The sequence below is a fragment of the Aricia agestis genome, chromosome 12 (assembly GCF_905147365.1).
Source record: "Aricia agestis chromosome 12, ilAriAges1.1, whole genome shotgun sequence".
In the NCBI taxonomy this organism is placed as follows: domain Eukaryota; kingdom Metazoa; phylum Arthropoda; class Insecta; order Lepidoptera; family Lycaenidae; genus Aricia; species Aricia agestis.
The window spans coordinates 868849-893658 of record NC_056417.1 but is presented as its reverse complement, the minus strand read 5'-3'; positions in this window follow the sequence as shown (position 1 = coordinate 893658).

Below are 24810 nucleotides of genomic sequence, written 5' to 3'. Positions count from 1 at the left end.
AATAAAATATTACACTACAATATTACATAATATAATTATTATGCTTCAAAATATGACGCAAACTAAAAGTGAGTTGCACGTCACTAGCGCAATAGCTAGAGTTAAGGTTAATTTTAGCAGTAACTACGACCACAGAACCTTACGATTGTTGCACCATGATTTTCTCGTAAAGTTTAACGCTAATAAACCAGAGATTAGACTATTGGTTTGACATTTTGTTATCGTTATAGTAAGTTGGTGCAACTTACCCTAAAGATTAGAAAATAATGTGTGGGAGTAGGTGGTCTAAGAATTTCTTCACAAAATACATATAATGATCCACTTGGAGCTGAGTATTTTTCGATTCGATCTATTGTGTAGTGAATAATAATGAGGCTTTCGTCGCGGGCTGAAGTAGTAGACTGTAGGCTGAGACGGTTTAATGACGAACGCCGACGATGTACGAACCTAGATTCAGCGTAGACACAAGTCAGTACAGTCACAAATTAAGTAATAAATAGTTTGGTACATTTAATATGGAACTTGGATGCCTAGCATTGACGTTCTTGCTGTTGCATGATTATTTACATAGTGTGACTATTCTTTAGTTTTAGTACGTATCGAAGAAATCCTGACTCCATAAATGCCTTGCGAGTTGCGACATTATAGTCAAGTTTCATCTTTCATCAAAAACAGGCCAAGTGCGAGTCGGACTCGCGCACCGAGGGTTCCGTACAAAGATCTAAGTATTTGATATGAATTTCAACTTGATAGCTCTACGCGTTCATGAGGAAAAAAGTAATAAGTTTATATTTATTAAAAAATATATATTTTGTAATGTAACTAAAAATTTAAGGTTTTCGGAATTTTTCCTTTATGTGTGCTATAAAACGTTGCTTCATGCCAAATTTCAAGATTCTAGGTCGACTGGAAGTACCCTTTAGGTTTTGATTCCCTTGCGAGTACTTGCGAGTTTCAAAATATGCAGCTTAAATTGCTGTTTCTTTTGATTGCGTTGACATAGAAGTTTGATTTTGTTACAGCTTAAAGGTATTATAGACCTGAGTATTTGGTATGAATTTCAATTTAATACCTCTACGCGTTTATGAGGAAATGGGTAGTAAGTTTAAAATTATTAAAAAAAAATATATTATGTGATGTAACTAAAAATTTATGGTTTTCGTAATTTTTCCTTTATCTATGCTATAAGACGTTGCTTCGTACCAAATTTCAAGATTCTGAGTTCACGGGAAGCACCCTGTAGGTTTTGATTCCCTTGCAAGTGTCGAAAATTTGCGGCATAAACGGCTGTATCTTTTGATTGCGTTGGCTTAGAAGTTTGATTTTTTCACAGCTTTAAGGGACAGTAGACCTGAGTAATTGATATAAATTTCAGCTTCATACCTCCACGCGTTCCTGAGAAAAAGGGTCTTGACAGACGGACAGACGGACAACAAAGTGATCCTATAAGGGTTCCGTTTTTTCCTTTTGAGGTACGGAACCCTAAAAAGTCAAGTTTCATCTTTCGACAGTGAAATATCAAATCGTATTATGAAAAAAATATGTTACTGGTATTGTAATTAATAACTATTTAGGGCTTGTTTCACCACTTTCTGATAAAGTGCTGAATAGGCTATTCACAGCTTTTTTGTCAGATTCTCTATATATTTCATTTGTTAAGTGGTGGATAACCTATTCGGCCCTTATCAGGAAGTGGTGAAACAGGCCCTTAGTGTTCTTCAGATAGACGGCACACCTAACGGAACTTTTAATACCAGTATGTACGTTATCTACAGCACATATTAATTAGATTATCCGTTTTAAATAATATTTTACATCGATGTCGTGTTTAATTTGATTACCGTCTACCGAGGCCCGGATTAAAATCCGAAGAACAAGCAGCGCAGCAGTCAACACGAAAACAACTTGCTTTCAGAGCCATACATTTTCTTGCTATATAGTATACAGGGTGTAACAAAAATAAGTGCTAATACTTTAGGGTGTGTACGTGTTCCTAGTAGAGAGTTTGAGTGAGAGTAGCAGCGCTGAAAGCCGATTTTTTTTTAACTTTTGTATGGGCAAGGGTCCGAGCGTCTCGAGTTTCCCCATACAAAAGTGAATTCTTTTTTCTTTCAGCGCTGCACTTTCACAGTGAACTCTCTACAAGGAACATGTAAACACCCTAAAGTATTATCACTTATTTTTGTTACACCCTGTATACTCACTACTAGACGACGCCCGCAGCTTCGTTGCATCAAAATCCGTTTATCGCGTGGGAACCGTACACTTCCTTATTGTATCCTTTATCCTTCGCCAGGACTCGAGAGTATAGCCACACCAACTTTCAGCTAAATCGGTGTAGCGGTTTGAGCGTGAAAAGGTAACAAACAAACGGACTTTCGCGTATTTTATAATGTTAGTGTGAAGTAAATCTGTAATATTTTAATGTTGTGTTATATCAATTATCCATTTCAATAAAGATTGATCCGATGTCATTTAATGTTCCACTCTGAGTGCGGCAGTAAGTGGCACAGATAGAGTACATCACAAAAATGGCACAGACTTTAACGTGGGAGAGCCATGCTTCGGCACGAATGGGCCGGCTCAACCGGAGAAATACCACGTTCTCACAGAAAACCGGCGTGACACAGCTCTTGCGCTGTGTTTCGCCGAGTGAGTGAGTTTACCGGAGGCCCAATTCCCTTCCCTACCCTCCCCTATTTCCTTCTCTTCCCTTCCCTACCCTCCCCTATTACCCTATTCCCTCTTAAAAGGCCGGCAACGCACCTGCAGCTCTTCTGATGCTGCGAGTGTCCATGGGCGACGGAAGTTGCTTTCCATCAGGTGACGCGTTTGCTCATTTGCCCCCTTATTCCATAAAAAAAAGACTACGTACTTTTTCATCGCAGTAAACTCCAAAGTCCAAACAGTACGGTCTCCCTAGACATCCAAAAAATCTTGGGCATCATATTTGTTTTCTGTATTTCAATCTTAATAAAATCATTCCTATTTATTTATATACTTCTTTTCTAAATATGTTTGTTTCTATATTTTTCTTAATCTTAAGAAACATCCTTCCTATTTATATGCTCCTAGTACATTCCTAAATACGGACAGTAATCACGAGTAATCCATCCATCCATTTGCCGGACGTTTGTGTACGTGCCCGCACCTCATTGGGTAGGATTATACCACGCAAGATTAGATCTGCAATACCAGATGTCTCCCATAAATCCGGGAGCGATATGTCGTGATATACTGACTAGTATCACTAGTCGTTGTTGGTTGAACCAGCGCTTACGAAGCCCAAGAGTCCACTACCTGCTATGTTATGCTATCCTGTTCATAATTTATGAACTGGGGTCGCACTTGTGACTTCTCTGGTAACGATAACAAACGATAGGTCTATTTCACTGTTATTCATGCCAGCCTATCTTGTTATTGCTGTGCAAAGTATGTGAAAGAAATAACAATTAAAGTCATAACTAGAAATTGTTACTTAATATCTTTAAGAAAGTAGTCGTTGTGCCTTCTAAAATAAAACTGGTAACATAACAAATATCGTAATGTCATAAGAATAGTTTAGCAATTTCATCTCGAGCTTAGTTATTAATTTTGTAACCTTTCTAATATCTACTGTATTTAATAAGAGCCAAAGAGCAAAATCTGTTGTTTCTTTGTATAATTAAGACGCTCTCGCTACGGAGATGCCGTTTATAGAGTCTTATTAGCTCATCATTTGAATACTACAAAATTATAATAAAAATACAGCAATAATCTTCAGTATTTGATCTTTCCTTTCATAGTTATTAATTTCCTATTTTCGTTTTTCAATATTCATGATAGCAGCTTCCAAAGTAATACCAATTTATTTAAATTCAAGCATACATTCAGTATCTCGCTAGTATTTACAAATTACGGTTATTTGAGACACACGCCAATAGATCGACAATTTCATTAACTACATACTGGACGTTTGAATTTCTTTTAGGTTAATTTTGAACTAAGATAAGTAAAAAAAAAAATAGGATTTTGGCGCGATCTCGGCAACGCGGCCAATGTATGGCCAAGGTCGTTTGCTCAGGGGATGGCCTTAAATAGACTGCGTAAGTCATTACTTCATTTTCACCAGTACAGTTACCGATGTCGATTGTTGAAGATATACAGGGTGTAACAAAAATAAGTGATAATACTTTAGGGCGTGTACGTGTTCCTTGGAGAGAGTTCACAGTGAAAGTAGCAGCGCTGAAAGATCAATTTTTTTTTCACTTTTGTATGGGGAAACTCGTGACACTCGGGCCCTTGCCCATACAAAAGTGAAAAAAAATTTTGTCTTTCAGCGCTGCTACTTTCACAGTGAACTCTCTACAAGGAACACGTACACACCCTAAAGTATTATCACTTATTTTTGTTACACACTGTAGATAATATTTAAGAAACATCCAGTCCACTATGTGATTTGACTATCTACAATACTATCGAAAACGATTTGACTAAGTAATATCGAATCTGCATGTATGACACTGATTTCAAGCCTCCTCGATTATCTGACATTCGGACAGTATGTTCTATTGCCAACATAAATAACGGTGTTGCGTTTAAACCTATGAGTTATAGCCTGCGCCGTATTTATATTGATTTTTACCATTGTTAAAGCCTCGATGTATCCCGGATTTTTCACGTAAAATACCTTGTGTTCGTTAGTGTTGACTTTTAGTTAAAAATATTACGATATTTTTCAGTTTCATCGAGGAGCAAGTTTGTTGTAGTTTTAGTACACTCCGCAAAGCAAGCCGTAACTAAAGTGCAAACTGATATAACCGACCAAGTGCGAGTTGCGCACGTACTATTAATAAGCCAAATAAGTCTACTTGCCGTTATTAATGCACAAACGCGGGATAATAGTCGCGTTTTTCAAATAAGAGCCTTAATTATTAACTTTTAAACGACGTACGCTTCTTATCAATAACATTAAAGAAGTAAAGAAGCCTTTTTTAGTCGCATTTCCTTTACTCGTTGTTAGTCTTGGCCGCCGCAGCCCATCCGTCCTTTACGTACTGCACGGGAAATACTAATTATTCCTTCGAGACAACTGCACTGAGGTTTGAAAACTTGGATATGGCGCATATTATGGTATATCATGTACCAATAACGCAGAGTAAAATAATGTTATATTGGTAAGTTATAATTTCGAGGTTTCATAATACTTATAATATGTAAACGTAACTTTTCATACACAAAATACAGTTCTTACAAACATAAAATTCAAGTAACATAATATCCTAAGTGCGAGCGGTCCTGTCAGGAAACTGAAAATTTTCCTGTCTCTCAGTTTTACGAATTCACATACATTCGTTCAAAATACTCGAATAAACAGTATGTTTTCGTATCATTATTTTAAGAAGCAAACAAAGACTTTCAAACTCGTAATGCTATTACGGCCGATCGATATATATACGATCTATATATTTTTTTCAAATATAGATCGTAATCTATATTTGAAAAAAAAAACTTCACAGAATACAAATATTACGTTACGTCCAAATACGCTAAAATAGCCAAAAATCATTGAGTTAAGTATTACGTTAAAATTACCCCATTTTACCTCACTTGCAATGTCAATTATTGTCCTTTAAATACTAATTTAGAAATTAGTTTCAAAACATTGTAACACCTATATCTGGTAAAATATTTTATGCAAACCTAACCTAACCTATCCTAACGCTAAACTCAAGTTGTTCTTTTATAACATGCAATTTACATTTTCGCACATCGTTGTAAACAGGTAACTTCGTGCCGGCCACGGTATAAACAATATGGCGACCATCTGTTGCGGTTCCTGTCTCTTAGGAGTTTTATTTCATTATTAAAAGTATTCGTAAACAAGCAGCTCCTAGATCCAACCTTTTATCAGTCCGAGAAAGTCCTCTTATACTCTTATTCAATAAAATCTTTTCCTTTGATGCGCTGAAAGATTAAAATGTTTACGAATTGAAATGGCTTTTGGAGAACATTTTTAACATTTAAACAGACTTTCCAATTTTAATGGAGAACATTTTGAATAAATCATGGTGGAACTAAAAAGGTTTGATTAGGGATACGTTGGATGGAAATGAAGCGCTGAAGTAATTGAAGGGGATCATGGCTGGATTAAAATTGAACTCGAGTCCAAGAAACTTGATTAATTTTTTGTGTACTTGCGTACCATTATTTGTGTATATTTCTTGGGTATGAACAGCTATGAAGTATGATTACGATGGGTCCTTCTTCGCATGTCACTAAAAAAAACTATGTATTTAAATTTCTGACTAAAAATTAGAATAATGCCCCAGGGATGGTTTAAATTGTTAAAATTTCTTCAAAAATTGCGGGGAAAATATTGAATCTACATTAATTTTAAGTGCTATATAACAACGTCTGCCGAGACAGCTAGTACCTTATAAATCACCAGGAGAATATCTCCAAAGGCTGCATAAAGTATGCGATAAAATAATGGAAGCGACGTTTAATAAAATTCCTATCCAGTCGACTCCCAACCAATATGGTATGTAAAAAGTTAAAGTTGCCTCACGAAATTCCGGAATAACATCGGGATATTGTATTCCAAATGCCGTATTTTCTAGCAGCAACGTTATTTCATAAGGAATTGAATTGTTCACATGTTCTTATGTCTCTTTTCACCAACTAGCTCCTAACGCTAAGTGACCCTAAACTTTAATGGTCATATCTTTAATGGTCATATTGTATCTCTTAAAAGAAATACGTTTTTGAAAAAACTTATGTTTTTTTTAATCTATGGACGCTTCACACCACGTCCGTCTGGCCCCCGTGCTAAGTACCTGAAGGACTTGTGTTACGGGTACCAGACAACGGAAATATATTATTTAATACTTATATACTATACATTTATTTAAGATTTTAATTATAATATGATACTGTTAGTATAGTGGCCACCCTGCAGCAAGGATGGCAACACCAATTTACTGATGACAACACTGTGGGGAAAAGCGCCTATTTAAGTCGTTGCATCATCATTTAACTCCCTCTTTTTCGGTAAGGCGCTTTGGTAAGGGGAAACTCTGCCCGATTGAGTAGTACATTCCTAAATATTAGTACGGTAGCCATCTTAATAATTTGTGTTATTTTGTTTCTTGGTAAATATTTGATTATTTTGGTGGTTTAGAATATTAGTTTTAGTTGAAATTGTTTAATTAATTTGGTAGTTTAGTTTTAGAGCATTAGTTTTCGTTTAGATTGTTATTAGTTGTAAGTTAATAAAACGCCGTATGGCTAATGTGTATTAATTGTTTTAATGATTCCCGCTGAATCTTTCTAAGATCAGACGTGGGATTGTTAATTCACGCGTCTTTCTGCTCTGGGTCCTGAGTAAACTGCAATTGACTACTCAAATTAATTATTATCTACCCGCAATTCAAGAACGCGAATTGAAGAAAATAAGTACGTGTTTATCAGCATAAGTGAATTTGGTAAAGTATATTACGAGTAAGTCCAGCCCATTTCGGACATTGGTGAGTACGTTCTAATTGTTTTACAAAGAGTTGAGTTCAATACCAAATTTCTTAAACTACCGAGTAGAGAGAGTTAGAGTATTAGTTTTAGTTGAAATTGTTTAATTAATTTGGTAGTTTAGTTTTAGAGCATTAGTTTTCGTTTAGATTATTAGTTGTAAGTTAATAAAACGCCGTATGGCAAATGTGTATTAATTGTTTTAATGATTCCCGCTGAATCTTTCTAAGAATACATATATTTAATACACGTCCATGACCCAGGAACATTGAAAACTTTTTGTTCCCTCGGCGGGATTCGAACCCGCGATCCCCGGCTTGAACTACCAACAGCCCACCGACTGAGCCACAGAGGTCGTCATGTTTGACAAAAGTTCTTACACCCTAACCGCCGTACTCAGAGACATTTCCTTCAATTTAATGGAGAGTTTGACAGATAATGTATGGGGCTTATGTCAAATTTTTAAATTAATAACATTTAAGTAATTAATGTTCCACTCTGAGTGCGGCAGTAAGGACCTAGGTGATACATGGGTGATACATAAAAATTTGTGAAGTTTTGAAGGGTATGCACTATGTACCCCTAGCAATAGTGGTGAAAACAGAAATTAGCAGGCTTAGCACGGTCACCTTAGAAACGGTTTCTTTCTGCGGAAGAATAGACAAAGTGACAGATAGACAAAGGAAATTCGCCATTTTGTCACAAAAATGTGTCAGCATGTCCATTCTTTCCCGTTTCTTATGTTGTCATACAAAGCCGGCTAGTAAATTGATGGAAATGAAGAAGAATTATTACCAAAGAGTAAAGAAACATATTTTTTGTATCCTTAACATATTACATACTCTTTGTTCTCTATAGAGACAAATTATTTGAGCCTATAGCACATGTAGCTATAAAATAATATCAAAAAATATAAAATTTATTATACAATCTATTCATTATGTAAGCAAGATATGAATATTTTCATTTGATCATAGATCTGTAGCTTTCCTTACAGAGTACAAAAAATCATCAACAGAATACAAAAAACTGAATCCCAGTATAGAGTTTAGTTTGTTAAACCGAGAACCTAGAGGCTTCCTTTGGGGCTCCCACTCATATTGAGAAAATAGCCTCCTAGCCAACAACTGGTCGTTACTTACAAACTAGAGTCATACGTTTTTCTAATGTCATATGGTAAAACCAAAGAATAAGTCTTTTTATATTAATTTAAAAGCACACTTGGTCTATCGCTGTCCGTTTATAGATCAAAGGCGTCCGTCCGGCACCGGACACGTCCGCAATTTGTCCTCTCGTTAGTCCGTAACGTAATATTCTAAAATATAACAGACGTAGGGCATATTCAACGTGTACCTGTAACATATTATTCTAATAAAATGTTAAACCAACCTCAGATGATGATTAAAGTCGAAAAAAACATTAATACAACATATTTAGGGTTTACGGTTTAAGACTTTATTTCTCACAAAATAATTTTACAAATTATTATACACGGCGAGAAACACGTGTTACAAAAATAAATTGAGTGATACATTTGGCAAACACTTCCTAAGTATACACATTTACATTTTTTGTCTTTTACATGTTCTCACAAAACATTACATACATCATCACTATTTCAAAATTATACATCATACATTCTCTGGAAAACAAACATTACATATTTTATCATTCATCACTATTTCAAAATTATACATCATACATTTTCTGGAAAACAAACATTACAGTTATCATTCAGTTATTTAGGGTTTCGTACCCAAAGGGTAAAAACGGGACCTTATTACTGAGACTTCGATGTCTGTCTATCTGTTTGTCTGTCTGTCTGTCTCTAGGCTTAAAAACCCCTGTAGGTAGTAGTAGATAGACCTCTGAAATATTCACCGATGATGTATTTCGGTTGTCGCTATAACAACAAATACTAAAAATGAAATAAAATTAATATTTAAGGTGACATATTTTATAAATATATAATAATATATAATATTACAATATATATTATAGAGTCATGTATTTTGTCTTGTCTCTTCCTATGTGAAATAATGCGGATGCGAGTTCTTTTAATTAACTTCTCGTTCTTCCTGGATTTTGTACTGGTTGGAAATTACTTGTTCTTCCAAGAACAAGTCATTTCCAACCAGTACAAATAGTCCAAAATTAGCCGTCGCCAACTTAAGTTCTCCGTAACGATCCCCGTCCAAATTAAGTTTAATAATGCAATTTAAGGAGATAGCAACAAAAGGCGCAAGTAACAAGTAGCGCGGGATGTAAATCCGCTTAATACCGGCTCGCGCCAGACGACTCTGGTTTTAACCGGTATGATTTGGTTTCAGCCGGTTTCAGCCACAGAGCACTACCCTGTTTGTAACCAATGTGATCTAAACATGAACTAAAAACGACAGAATTGATTTGGGCTGTTGTCTAAGATAGAAAATAAAACTCTTATTGCATTATTTTGTTTAGAAATCGATAAAATAGAAATGTGATTAAATTTGAGTGTTTGAAGTCACACAACGCAACGTTGCAATTTCATATATATTTTCGTGTCCGGAAATATTTAATCTTACTCGACGTTTTAACTATGCTCGTCCCGTCTCTATATTTATGAGTCTCTGGTAGCTCCTAGCTTAGTATTAAATTAATATCCAGCTGCAGAATTCCGATGACAGAAGGATTTTCCCCCGGGCTGATTATCCGCACAGCGAAAACCACGAAGCGACGGAATTGGAAGAAATGCAATTCGAAAGAGTTGAAAGGGTCCAATCATTATTGAAGCGTCCGTTTGGAAATTTAATTAAAACTTAACTCCCGATTCGCCTTATTAAAGTTTTGTGACGATCGCTGTGATTTTATGCGTTCTCTGTACTAGGCGTCTGTATGTAGTATGTATGTACTACATATACTACATACAGATGCGTAGTACACATTTGGCTGGTGAATGAAAGCGTCTATTTTAAACAAATACATACGAAATTTATCGTAATTTATTTTGTGAGGTATCATCTCGTATAAATGTAATCATTCTGAATGTTACATTGAAATATGTCTACTAACATAGTATCTAGATAGGAATATGTTTTTCAACATATCAGACTATGTTACTTCTTTACGGGTAAGCCTGAAATATGTAGTCTATGAGGCAGTGTGCCGTGATTTTTCCTTTACTTTGGCTTAGCGGGAAAAGAATAGGTATATTTTTCAACATGCTGGGCTACGTATTATTTTTTACGCACTATTTTCATAACACAATCCAGACTTTATATTATATTTATCTAGTCACTATTATGTTCACAATAAGGTTAGTTCACGGCAAATTGAAAGGAAACGTAATAGTTTTGAATCATTCTTTGAAATAAGTAGCTCAACACCGAAGTGACAATATCAATTTAAAAAGTTAAATTCTCAATGAGTCATTTAAAAATGCATCGCATTGCCTCGACACGTTAGATTCCAACGTTAACTGGCTCTTATTCTTTTTGGAAAACAACGTACATTAGCAAGCTTGATTTCGCACAATACAAAAACAGTTTTCACATTAGCCTCTCACTCCGCAACTTAAGTAGGCAGCCCAAACGTCGGGCTGAGGTAATTTCATGCAATTTCGTCAACAGAACGCTAAATGTGTGCAGTCGTTCTCGACCCATTTCCACCGTAATTCCAAGACCTGACCTAATAACCGAAGAAAGTTTATTTTTCATTTCGCCGAGTCAACATAAACACGTGTATAATTCCTTTGACGCGTTGTAATTTGCCTCTCATCATCAACAATGTTGCGTGCTGACAAGAAAATAAATGCACTGCACATTCTTTACATTGCGAGCACTAAAATATTAAGCAAATCTTTATCTCCCATAAGGTAGCTTTTCGTAGTGAGCACTGAGCGTCAATTTATCAGTGACGTCACTGACGCCGCGGGGCCTTTAAAAATAACGTCATTGCCCTGCTGGCCACAACACTGCGTTGCGGCGTCGTATCCCTAAAACAACATCGCACAGAAATGCGATGTGTTACAACTCAAAAATTTAATCGGAAATGTCGCTGACGCATCGCAAATTTCCACGATGCGTTCTGCGACGTCGTAGATTTTTACGATGCGACGCCGCAACGCAGTGTTGTGGCCTGACCCTATGTGTTGTTTGAAAGTCGTTCCCTAGAAATTCACATATCATCTATCTGCCACTCTGTCGCGGCGGTATAGTTGCAGAGTCACTGATGCTATAATAATAATAGCTCCCACACCGGTTTCGGTGACGGTGGTCGGTTTCATTGAAACCAGGCCAGCTACGCAGGAGTAATTTTATAGTGCCCGAGTGTGTGCGCAGTACACAAGAGCACTCTCTATTCCCTTACTCTCATAACCCAGTGGGTCGGACGACCGACACGACTGGCGAGAGATCAGGCGCAGGACCGACTTTTTACATGCCCATCCGACGCATGGATCATCTTTATACTTCTCAGACAATCAGGTGATCAGCCTGCATTGTCCTAACCAAACTTGGAAATAACATGTTTCCAACGCGGGAATCGAACCCATGACCTCCGAATCAAGAGCCGCGTTCTATACCTCTAGACCACGGAGGCGTTACTAATGCTATAGACGCTCGCTTCGAAAGACTACCTTTACTAATAATTAAACTAGATAACGGCCGTAACTCAGTTGGGCCAAAAGTATCCTTTGTCGTTTCCCGGGACTTAAATTATATCTATACCTTATTTCAGCAAAATCGGTTCTGCGATTTGGGAGTCCAGACTGCAGAGGTAATAGACAGACAGACAGATAGACACTTTCACATTTGTAATGTTATGTTAGTATTGATCTTCACTGTGTTGCATAAATACTTCGAAGTTTCTTGATATATTGTCTTCGCTTTTTTCGATTTTTATTATTTTCATTTTTATATTACAACGAGCTTTTGCCCGCAGCTTCGCTCGCGTTAAGAAGTATTATTATATATAAACTTTCATCCCCTATTTTAACCCCTTGGAGGTGGAATTAATCAAAATCCTTTCTTAGCGGATGCCTACGTCATTATCATCTACCTGCATGCCAAATTTCAGCCCGATCGGTCCAGTGGTTTAGGCTGTGCGTTGATAGATCTCCATGTCAGTCAGTCACCTTTGAGTTATATATATAGATTTTATATTTTAACATTTAATATTGTCTAATAACGCGTTCTAACAAAGCGTATGGAGTTAATAAGCGTTTGTGTTAATACACGTTGTTTGTGAAGCCGTAGCAAACAGGTACGAGTAATTAACTAGACTGAACATCGCGCGGTTTCGCCGCCATTCTTTTAATTTACTTCCTTTTAATATCTCGTTAAAATAATGAAGGTTTTCATAAGCGACAGCCTTATTTAATTTCACGCTTTATAGAAGTTTTTTATGAGGCTAAAATAGATTAATTGCTTGGGTTTGAATAAACATTTTAGTAGCAAGATATATAATAAGAGTAAATTTTTTTTCTGGGTTATTCTTTTTACCTTTTATTATATACATGGTGTAACAAAACTAAGTGATAATACTTTAGGATGTATGTGGGTCCCCTGTATACAGTTCACTGTGAAAATAGTAGCGCTGAAAGAGTAACGTTTTTGTATGGGAAAATTCATGATACTGGGGCGTTTTCCATTACAAATAACAAAAAAAATTGCTCTTTCAGCGCTGCTACTTTTACAGTGAACTCTATACAGTGGACCCATACACACCCTAAAGTATTATCACTTAGTTTTGTTACACTATCTGTATAAATCGCGCATAACTTAGATTTGGCAAAATTACGGCGCGGCGTAGTGTGTTTAACTGTTTAGGTGTCTTGACTTAATTACATAACATCAGTTTTGTTCATCATTGAGACTTCTTATTCTAATTACTTTAATCCATGAAACACGCGTGAGCTCTACCCGTAAATATTGCACATTAAGAGGTAATTAAATGTAATCGTAATTAAAACTGGCTAATGAACATGTCCGCACACGCGGGGCCTTTTGTTGTAACGCGAATATAACGAGGTATATTAATTTGTCATACAACATACAAACTGTCGGCATGGCGGGCGGCGGCGGTCCACATGGATGAGTCTGTTTATATAATTAAGAACGTTTGTGAGACATTAATTGGCGTTTTGGGGTGATTTTACGACTGAATGTTACGTAATCTAAGCAATGTAACTTTGTCAACTAGCTAACTATACTTTTTATAATATGTGAGAACCTGGACCCGTACCACGAAACGGTTTTGAGACTCAAACAATCGTACGAGAATGCCGCGTCCTATTCTAACAAACGTGAAATGACGTTGTTAGAGCAGGACGCGGGATTCTCGTCCGATTATTTGAGTCTCAAGACGGTTTCGTTGTATGCCTACTGGAATCCATACTTACTAAATATTATAAATGCGAAAGTGTGTCTGTCTGCCTGTTACCTCTTCATGCTCAAACCACTGAACCGATTTGGCTGAAATTTAGTATGGATATATTTTTAGTTCAAGTAAAGGACATAGTATACTTTTTGTCCCGGAAAAATGTACGGTTCCCGCGCGATAAACGAATTGTGGCGCAACGTAGTTGTAGACGTCATCTCGTTTTTTAAAATTTGATTTATTTCTAGGCTTTACTTATCTGTGCTGAATTTTACATTCTCTGCTGCACAAAAATCTTATTAAACTTCCCCCTAACCGACTTCCAAAAAGGAGGAGGTTATATATTGTTCGTTTTTTTATGAAATAAGGGGGCAAACGAGCAAACGGGTCACCTGATGAAAAGCAACCTCCGTTGCCCATGGACACTCGTAGCATCAGAAGAGCTGCAGGTGCGTTACGAGGGAATAGGGTAATAGGGGAGGGTAGGGAAGGAAATTGGAGAGGGTCGGGAAGGGAACAGGGTAGGGGATTGGGCTTATTGCGTTAGTTTAACTTTATCGTATTATTTCTTCGTTATAATAACGCCAAGTCAATCAAGTACAACTTAATCATTTTATTTACGCTTGTACTTATAATTCTAAAGGCAGTGTAATTAATATGCAGGAGGCCTTCCCTGAAGGGCCAAGAAAAGGTTTAACTTGAAGTTAGCAGTGGTTAGACAAAATTAGTGAGCGTGTAGCTTCGTCTCGGGGGGCAGATATATCATATAACTATGTTTAAATGTGTATTAATATCTTTGCTATATTAATTTGTCTTGTGGCTTTTCTAAGCCACTTGTGCTGTTAAATATGTGGGTGGTAAATGAGATTGTTAAATTGTTTGATGATTTCAATTTAGCTAATTAATGTGTTAGAATATATTTCTTTAATGTTAAAGATAAAATAATGTATATTAGTTGAATGAATTGAATAATTTAATCAGCTATATTTTGCGTCCGTGGCCTAATTAGAGGGTGCAGGTTCGAACCCGGGTGGAGGCGTGTACCAATGAGACATTTTCAGATTTCAAGTACAAAAAATACGGACGCTCGTACGGTGAAGGAAAACATCGTGAGGAAACCCGCACATAGTTGGTCCCAGACGTATTGACTAGTTCTTTCCTCTGGACTAGGCCGACTATGATGCGAGAATGCCGGATGCGCTTGGGCAACCATACGGACATTTAAAAATCTTGTCCCAGGCACTACAGTATTTGAGGAGTGGTTACTTCGCTCTGAAAAATACTGTATAAATCATCCATAACGGATGTAAAGGCCTAGTTTAATATTTCGCATCAAACTTTTATTCAACGAAATATTAATATTTTTTGCGTGTATTATATTAAAATTTGATTGAAATATTAATATATTATATTTTGTGTGCATGAAAATAACATCATTTTCTACATGTTTCCAGCGACATCATTCACGTAAAAAAGTCTAAAAAATAATGGTTCTCGTCTCGTCGTAAAATAGTGTATTCTATATCTGTAACCTACGTATAATAAAAACTTTTTGATATTATTCATAGTCTGTAACTACCAAAATCGGTCCCGTATTTTCAAAGCCTGCTGGACGCAAACAAGAAAAACTTCTTCATTATAACATTTTTAATTATTGAAAATTAATAGTTATTTTCGCTTTCGTGGGGAGTAATTCACAAAGTAAAACTCAGAATCTCGTAGCACGTCTACGAGGCGTAGACCCTCTACGAGACGTAGCATATCTACGAGACCGCTACGAAATGTGGTGATGCTCTCGTGTCTCTTATTATAGCCCACACACACGTTCTTGTGGTTTATTTAAATAATAATTTAACAGCAAAATGTACTTTTAAGAATAGTATAAATTTAGAATTACTAGCTGTCCCGGCAAACGTTTCTTTGCCATATAAAGTATTTCGCCCATATTATTTTATTGAAGTGACTAAATAAATATGTAACCATGGCAACGTCCATCGCTATCCCGTCGCACAAACAATAGTCGCCGTCAGTCTCGAGTTGTAATAATTTACTATTATTTACATGCACTTATCAATATAAAAAGTACCCAGTAGCCGATTCTCAGACCCACTGAATATGCATATAAAATTTGGTTAAAATCAGTAAAGCCGTTTCGGAGGAGTACGCGACCTAACATTGTGACACGAGAATTTTATATATTAGATCAAGTTCAGTATTTACTTTTTCTTGCGTCTCTTTTAATGATCGTCTCCGCCATAATATATTACGTGTATGACAATTTTTTGACACTACATAAGATTTCACCACACCATAAAGCGCAACAAAATAAACAATATTATTTTGCCTTAAAAAATATGTAAGTATTAAATTAAGTGACAAAAAATTTCACTGTCCCTTTTTACATTCTAAAAAATACACCAGCAAAAATAGCCTCACAAAAATAATGATTACCATTTTGTAGGAATTGGCCATCAGCATCCGAACGTGTATGTCAGTCGTTATATCCGGAGACCAGAGTTGCGGACGCTTTCCAAGATTAATGTGACTTGCAGTTTCAGCGCGGGGTTTTGTACTAAATCACAACTATGAATTAAACTCTTTCTAACTTCTGATGTCCTGGTATTGTATAAGTACCTAAAACATTTTATGTTTTGTATTGTTTAAAATCTTAATCACGAACGAACGCACTGAAAAAGAAAAATGATAATTTATTTTGGTTTATTGATTCTTTGGCAGAAAATATAATATACACTCAACAACTCTAAACTAATAGTGTCTTAACTTTTAAGCAAATATAGTACGGGAGACCTAGAACAACTTTTTTTTTTATTACTATTAAGCTAATGTTTTGTGTCTAGCTTCATTTTGATAAGACGAACAACATTTTTTTTGCGAAAAATCTCGAAAGTGGTAGTGAAGACTAACAGAGATAGAATGGATTTCATACTTTGAATTGATGGTCCTAAAATATGCACTGTTTTATTTATAGGACAATGTTACTCTTAAATTATATAACTTTTAAAGTTTTAACCTATCAATATACAAAAAATCAGCTTGTTAGGCTTTTATTATTCGTAGTTGTTAGGGTTCCGTTTTAAGGTTCAGTAGTCAACCAAGTTTTGTTGATTACAGAACCCTATAATAGAACCCTAAAAAGCTGTTTTTTTGATCCTAGGACTATATAGACAAACATCCTCCTCCTTTTTTGGTAGCCAGATAAAGAGGCATTTAAATAATAATTTCATAAGCATAGTTTTAGTAGTGACCATAAAATTAAGATGGGCTTTATGTATTTTTGTTCTGTATTCAATGTCATTAATTAAAGGGTCTTAATTCCGTCAGAGTGGACCCTGTTTCCAACTAAATCTATTGTACAGCCTATAAACTATTAATTATTTAGGTTTCACTTTGAACCTAAAATGTATCTCGAGTATTCCTTTTAGATGTTTCCATTTTATGGAATAAAACATTATTCTGTTTAAAATTACTTAGAATTAAGCTTGTGTAATTATTATTCTTGTCAATATAATTATAAATACTATGATTGGTATACTACGTATACTGACTACGTTTATTATTTTTAATAAACAAGATTTATAAATATAACTTCATTAAGATTCCAGCTTGTATAGTGTCATAGAGTCAACTTTTTCATACCCACGCCCACGTATTTGTCAATCTGAATTGGGGAAAATATTGGGGAATTATTGGGTCATCGCTACTTCGGAAATAGAAGAAAGGCTGGCCAGAAATCGCGTCTACCTCGACCCCCGCTAATAGTACAATAGTGACGAAGTGTTTTCTTTCGACCACCCAGTACAGAAGCCGTTCTCGAGTAAATTCTCGCACGGCAACACTGTACATTTTGGTAGATATCCAAAAAATAACAAGCGGGGGCTGTTACTACATCGCTATAGAAGCCAAAACTGTGGTTAGTTTTTTGTCTGTCTGTTTGAATGTCTGTCTGTATGTTTGTTCCAGCATCACACGAAAACTACTGATCCGATTTGAATGCGGTTTTCGCAGATATATTTGTCTTCTCCCAACTTAACATCTGGTGTACAAAAATTTTTCCCCCCACCTCTCCAAAAGAGGGGGTAAGATTTTGTACCAAACTTTTTTCTTTAACACGAAAACTACTGATCCGATTTGAATACGGTTTTCGCAAATATATTTATCTTCTTCCAACTTAACATCTGGTGTATAAATTTTTCCCCCCTCACAAATTGGTCCCCTTAGAGGGCTAAGGGGACCAAAGAGGGGGTCAAATTTTGTATCAAACTTTTTTCTTCAATGGACTAACTTCATATTATTAACTGTATTTTCCAATTTAACATCTGGTGTGTAAATTTTTTAAGGGGGCCGAAGAGGGGATCAGATATTGTATCAAACTTTTTTTTTAACATGAATACTACTGATCCGATTTGAATATAGTTTTCGCAGATATATTTGTCTTCTTCCAACTTTATATCTGGTGTATAAAATTTGCCCCCCCCCGCCCCTCAAACGGACCAAAGAGGGGGCAGATTTTGTATCAAACTTTTTTCTTGAATAAACTTACATCATATTATAAACTGTATTTTCCAATTTAATATCTAGTGTATAAAATTTTTCCCCTCACCCCTCTAAGGGGACAAAAGAGGGAGCAAGATTTTGTATAAAACTTTTTCTTTAACACGAAAACTACTGATCCGATTTGAATACGGTTTTTGCCCGCCCCCCCCTCCCACACCTGGTAATGTTGACAAGCAAAAACATATGGCGTCGTTAGTGTTGAGTTTTAATTCTCCTTTAGGATCAAACAAAGTTATTTATCAAAAGTGAAATTAATCTAACCAAAACTAAACATGCAGATTTTGCGTGTCGCTTGATTAATATGCGGGAGGCTTTGCCCCTGCCCTTACTTAGGGGGGCTGCGCCCCCCAAACCCCCCTCCTCCTGGTAATGTTGCTAATCAAAATGGTGTTGCGTCGTCAGTGTTGAGTTTTACTTCTCTTTCTTTAGAATCAAAGTAATATATTTATTAAAAGTTAAATTAATCTAACTAAAACTAAACATGCAGATTTTGCGTGTCGTTTGATTAATATGCGGGAGGCTTTGCTCCTGCCCTTACTAGGGGGGGCTGAGCCCCCCCAAACCCCCCCTCCAGGTAATGTTGCTAAGCAAAATGGTGTTGCGTCGTTGGTGTTGAGTTTTACTTCTCCTTATTAAGAATCAAAGTAAGTTATTTATTAAAAGTGAAATTAATCTAACCAAAACTAAACATGCAGATTTTGCGTGTCGTTTCATTAATATGTGGGTGCCCTACTACTTGGTAATGTTGACAAGAAAAAACGTGTTCCGTCGTTAGTGTTGAGTTTTACTTCTCCTTCTGTAGGAGTTAGAATCAAAGTAAGTTATTTATTAAAAGTAAAAATAATCTAACCAAAACTAAACATGCAGATTTTGCGTGTCGTTTGATTAATATGCGGGAGGCTTTGCCCCTGCCCTTACTTGGGGGGGCTGCGCCCCCCCAAACCCCCCGCTCCTGGTAATGTTGCTAAGCAAAATGGTGTTGCGTCGTTAGTGTTGAGTTTTACTTCTCCTTCTTTAGAATCAAAGTAAGTTATTTATAAAAAGTGAAATTAATCTAACCAAAACTAAATATGCAGATTTTGCGTGTCGTTTGATCCCAACCCCCCCCCCCCCCCCTGGTAATGTTGCTAAGCAAAATGGTGTTGCGTCATTAGTGTTGAGTTTTACTCCTCCTTCTTTAGAATCAAAGTAAGTTATTTATTAAAAGTGAAATTAATCTAACCAAAACTAAACATGCAGATTTTGCGTGTCGTTTGATTAATATGCGGGAGGCTTTGCCCCTACCCTTACTTGGGGGGGCTGGGCCCCCCCAAACCCTCCGCTCCTGGTAATGTTGCTAAGCAAAATGGTGTTGCGTCGTTAGTGTTGAGTTTTACTTCTCCTTCTTTAGAATCAAAGTAAGTTATTTATTAAAATTGAAATTAATCTAACCAAAACTAAACATGCAGATTTTGCGTGTCGTTTGATGAACATGCGGGAGGCTTTGGCCCCGGCCGGTACTTGGGGGGGCTGCGCCCCCCCAAACCCCCTCCTCCTGGTAACGTTGCTAAGCAAAATGGTGTTGCGTCGTTAGTGTTGAGTTTTACTCCTCCTTCTTTAGAATCAAAGTAAGTTAATTATTAAAAGTGAAATTAATCTAACCAAAACTAAACATGCAGATTTTGCGTGTCGTTTGATTAACATGTGGGAGGCTTTGCCCCCGCCGGTAATTGGGGGGGCTGCGCCCCCCCCCCCCCCCCTCCTGGTAATGTTGCTAAGCAAAATGGTGTTGCGTCGTTAGTGTTGAGTTTTACTTCTCCTTCTTTAGAATCAAAGTAAGTTATTTATTAAAAGTTAAATTAATCTAACCAAAACTAAACATGCAGATTTTGCGTGTCGTTTGATTATTATGCGGGAGGCTTTGCCCACGGCCGGTACTTGGGGAGGCTGCGCCCCCCCTAACCCCCCCTACTGGTAATGTTGCTAAGCAAAATGGTGTTGCGTCGTTAGTGTTGAGTTTTACTTCTCCTTCTTTAGAATCAAAGTAAGTTATTTATTAAAAGTTAAATGAATCGAACCAAAACTAAACATGCAGATTTTGCGTGTCGTTTGATTAATATGTAGGAGGCTTTACCCCTGCCCCTACTTGGGGGGGCTGAGCCCCCCCCCCCCACCTGGTAATGTTGCCAAGCGAAAACGTGTTGCGTCGTTAGTGTTGAGTTTTAATTAGTAATAGTGAAAAATGTGAAACATACAGATTTCGAGTGTCATTTGATTAATATGAGGGAGGCTTTGCCTGGATATGGACAGACGGACAGGCTGATATTATATCTTTGTACTCGGGTTCCGTTTTTTACCATTTGAGTAATGGACTATAAAAAGGAGAGAATTATCCATTTCCGTTATTATACTATTGTAATGCCTGCGAAGTCGCAGGAAACAGCTATCCATACTAATATTATAAATGCGAAAGTGTATTTGTTTGTTTGTCCTTTCTTCGCAGCCTAACGAAGCAACCAATTGACTTGATTTTTGGCATCGACTTAGTTGAAAGGATAGAGAGTAACATAGGCTACTTTTGGTCTTGGAAAAACATCATGTTTCTAAAGGAGATTTGCAAGAATATTCGTATTGTACACGATTTTCGAATATCGCGCGAGCGAAGCCGCGGGCAAAAGCTAGTCAAGTATAATTTGCTATGTGGGTAAATTAGAAAAAATAAGCTAAAGTGCGACAAGGCTTTAATGATTATTACGGTTTTTGCCCCCCCCCCCTCCCCTCCCACACCTGGTAATGTTGACAAGCAAAAACATATGGCGTCGTTAGTGTTGAGTTTTAATTCTCCTTTAGGATCAAACAAAGTTATTTATCAAAAGTGAAATTAATCTAACCAAAACTAAACATGCAGATTTTGCGTGTCGTTTCATTAATATGTGGGAGGCTTTGCCCCTGCCCCTACTACCTGGTAATGTTGACTAGAAAAAACGTCGTTAGTGTTGAGTTTTACTTCTCCTTCTGTAGGAGTTAGAATCAAAGTAAGTTATTTATTAAAAGTAAAAATAATCTAACCAAAACTAAACATGCAGATTTTGCGTGTCGTTTGATTAATATGCGGGAGGCTTTGCCCCTGCCCTTACTTGGGGGGGCTGCGCCCCCCCCAACCCCCCCCCTGGTAATGTTGCTAAGCAAAATGGTGTTGCGTCATTAGTGTTGAGTTTTACTTCTCCTTCTTTAGAATCAAAGTAAGTTAATTATTAAAAGTGAAATTAATCTAACCAAAACTAAACATGCAGATTTTGCGTGTCGTTTGATTAACATGTGGGAGGCTTTGCCCCCGCCGGTAATTGGGGGGGCTGCGCCCCCCCCCCCCCCCTGGTAATGTTGCTAAGCAAAATGGTGTTGCGTCGTTAGTGTTGAGTTTTACTTCTCCTTCTTTAGAATCAAAGTAAGTTATTTATTAAAATTGAAATTAATCTAACCAAAACTAAACATGCAGATTTTGCGTGTCGTTTGATGAACATGCGGGAGGCTTTGGCCCCGGCCGGTACTTGGGGGGGCTGTGCCCCCCCAAACCCTCTCCTCCTGGTAATGTTGCTAAGCAAAATGGTGTTGCGTCGTTAGTGTTGAGTTTTACTCCTCCTTCTTTAGAATCAAAGTAAGTTAATTATTAAAAGTGAAATTAATCTAACCAAAACTAAACATGCAGATTTTGCGTGTCGTTTGATTAGTATGCGGGAGGCTTTGCCCCCGCCGGTAATTGGGGGGGCTGGGCCCCCCCTAACCCCCCCTACTGGTAATGTTGCTAAGCAATTTAATTAGTAATAGTGAAAAATGTGAAACATACAGATTTCGAGTGTCATTTGATTAATATGAGGGAGGCTTTGCCTGGATATGGACAGACGGACAGGCTGATATTATATCTTTGTACTCGGGTTCCGTTTTTTACCATTTGAGTAATGGACTATAAAAAGGAGAGAATTATCCATTTCCGTTATTATACTATTGTAATGCCTGCGAAGTCGCAGGAAACAGCTATCCATACTAATATTATAAATGCGAAAGTGTATTTGTTTGTTTGTCCTTTCTTCGCAGCCTAACGAAGCAACCAATTGACTTGATTTTTGGCATCGACTTAGTTGAAAGGATAGAGAGTAACATAGGCTACTTTTGGTCTTGGAAAAACATCATGTTTCTAAAGGAGATTTGCAAGAATATTCGTATTTTACACGATTTTCGAATTTCGCGCGAGCGAAGCCGCGGGCAAAAGCTAGTCAAGTATAATTTGCTATGTGGGTAAATTAGAAAAAATAAGCTAAAGTGCGACAAGGCTTTAAATGAACGTGGGCGGGCGTGCTGCTGGTAAAGGAGAACTTTCAAAAATGGCGTTTTTTATGAAGACAGCGTTAGTTACTTTTTACGCCACGTTCATTTAAAGATTTGTCGAGCTGTATTATGGGTTTGAAATTCGAATAAAAGCTGATTTGCATCCATGTCACTATGAAATGATCATTGTAGGCCTGTATTATGCTTTGCCATGACAACCTTGTATTAACAGTATCACAATAGACCTCACACCGAGCGAGCAAAGGAATTAACGCCTCGCCAGTCGGCCAGATAATGCACAAACCTGTATACATACCAAATTCTCATTTGAATGTAGATAAGAAAGAGCTACACATTATTCATTTGATTATTTTACCTTGTTATATTTTACCGGTGTGTTGATTTGACAAGGTAAATAAAACTATACAGTAAACAGAATATTATTATCATAATCATAATCTTTATTGGCAAGAATATGTTAATATGGTTACTTCTCAGTAAAAACTTTGTACAAAATAAATAAATTCAAATCAGTTCTAAAAAAATTGTTAGTGACACTTTTAAGGCTTCAAGAGACTAAGTATTTCTATTTTAAATATACTCCTAATTATGTATACGCTAAAAACACTTTTTATATTTTTTGTATTAGAATTGAGAAAGCTATTAGCGTTAAAACAGTCAGAACTAAATATTTAAGCACTGCGATTTTGGAGACCTTGGGAATTAAAAAGAATATAATTGGCAGCAGGAAAGAATCTAGAATTAGCTTCAGACCACGAAACAATAACCTGACCTGAATTCCGACTCCAAAAGGTTTTTGTAGTACATGTGTTTTTGTGAAGCTGCAATTATTTTTTTATTATAATTCACATAAGCCCCAGAAGAAAAAAGCTTTGGTTGAAAATCGGTTTAAATATGATAAAAATAAGGCATTAAAATCATTATATTTTTATTGTGTGGAAGTGTAAATGTCTTTTTTTTTTTTTTTTATGAAATAAGGGGGCAAACGAGCATACGGGTCACCTGATGGAAAGCAACTTCCGTCGCCCATGGACACTCGCAGTATCAGAAGAGCTGCAGGTGCGTTGCCGGCCTTTTAAGAGGGAACAGGGTAGGGAAGGGAACGGGGTAGGGCGCCTCCGGTAAACTCACTCACTCGGCAACAAACAGCGCAAGCTTACAGTTCGACCGGAGAAATACCACGTTCTCACAGAAAACCGGCGTGAAACAGCTTTCACGCCGGTTTTGTGTGAGAACGTGGTATTTCTCCGGTCGAGCCGGCCCATTCGTGCCGAAGCATGGCTCTCCCACGTATTAATAATGTCTGTTAGTTCAGTGCCTGTTCACATTTAAGCTGGTGAGCTGAATTTAATGGAAAGGTGTGGGAAAGCAATTACTGATTTCTAAAAATAGTGTACCAGTACTCAAGGAACTTATCTAATATAAAAAAAAATATTATTAAAAAAATATAATTTTAAGAAACATTTATGAGTACTCATGTTAATACATAAATTACTAAAAATATGAAGTTTAACTTACTTTAGAAGCAATGTTAGTTCCCAAAGTATAACGATTTAAATCTTAATTATAAATTCTTGCAAAGTAATCTGGGGGTGTAAATATAAAATAATATAATAAATATCGGGATTTATATAGAGGGCGCATAGGCCAGGCCGGGGAAGTTAATGTCAATAAACTGTAAACTTGTAGTAATGTACGTACAGACTAGGAAACCTCAATTATTAAACATTTAATTAATGTAAAAATCTGCCTGTCTGTCTGATTCCTCTTCAAATAATAAAGCCGTTGAATCAATTTGGATTGAATTTGGAATGGAGATATCTTGATGGCAAGGGAAAATTGTAAAGCGACGAATCGTAGAAGAATTATACTAAACAACAACTAAACCCCCCAGTAGGATATGATGTATTACAGTATATCATATTCTCAAGAATCGTGGTTTGGCAGCTGTAAAAGTAATTAAAGCTCTCATAAGAATAGAACTTAAACATATACGTATATTTTTGTTATTTTACTATCTGTTTCCTTTATATTATTTAATTTTATTAT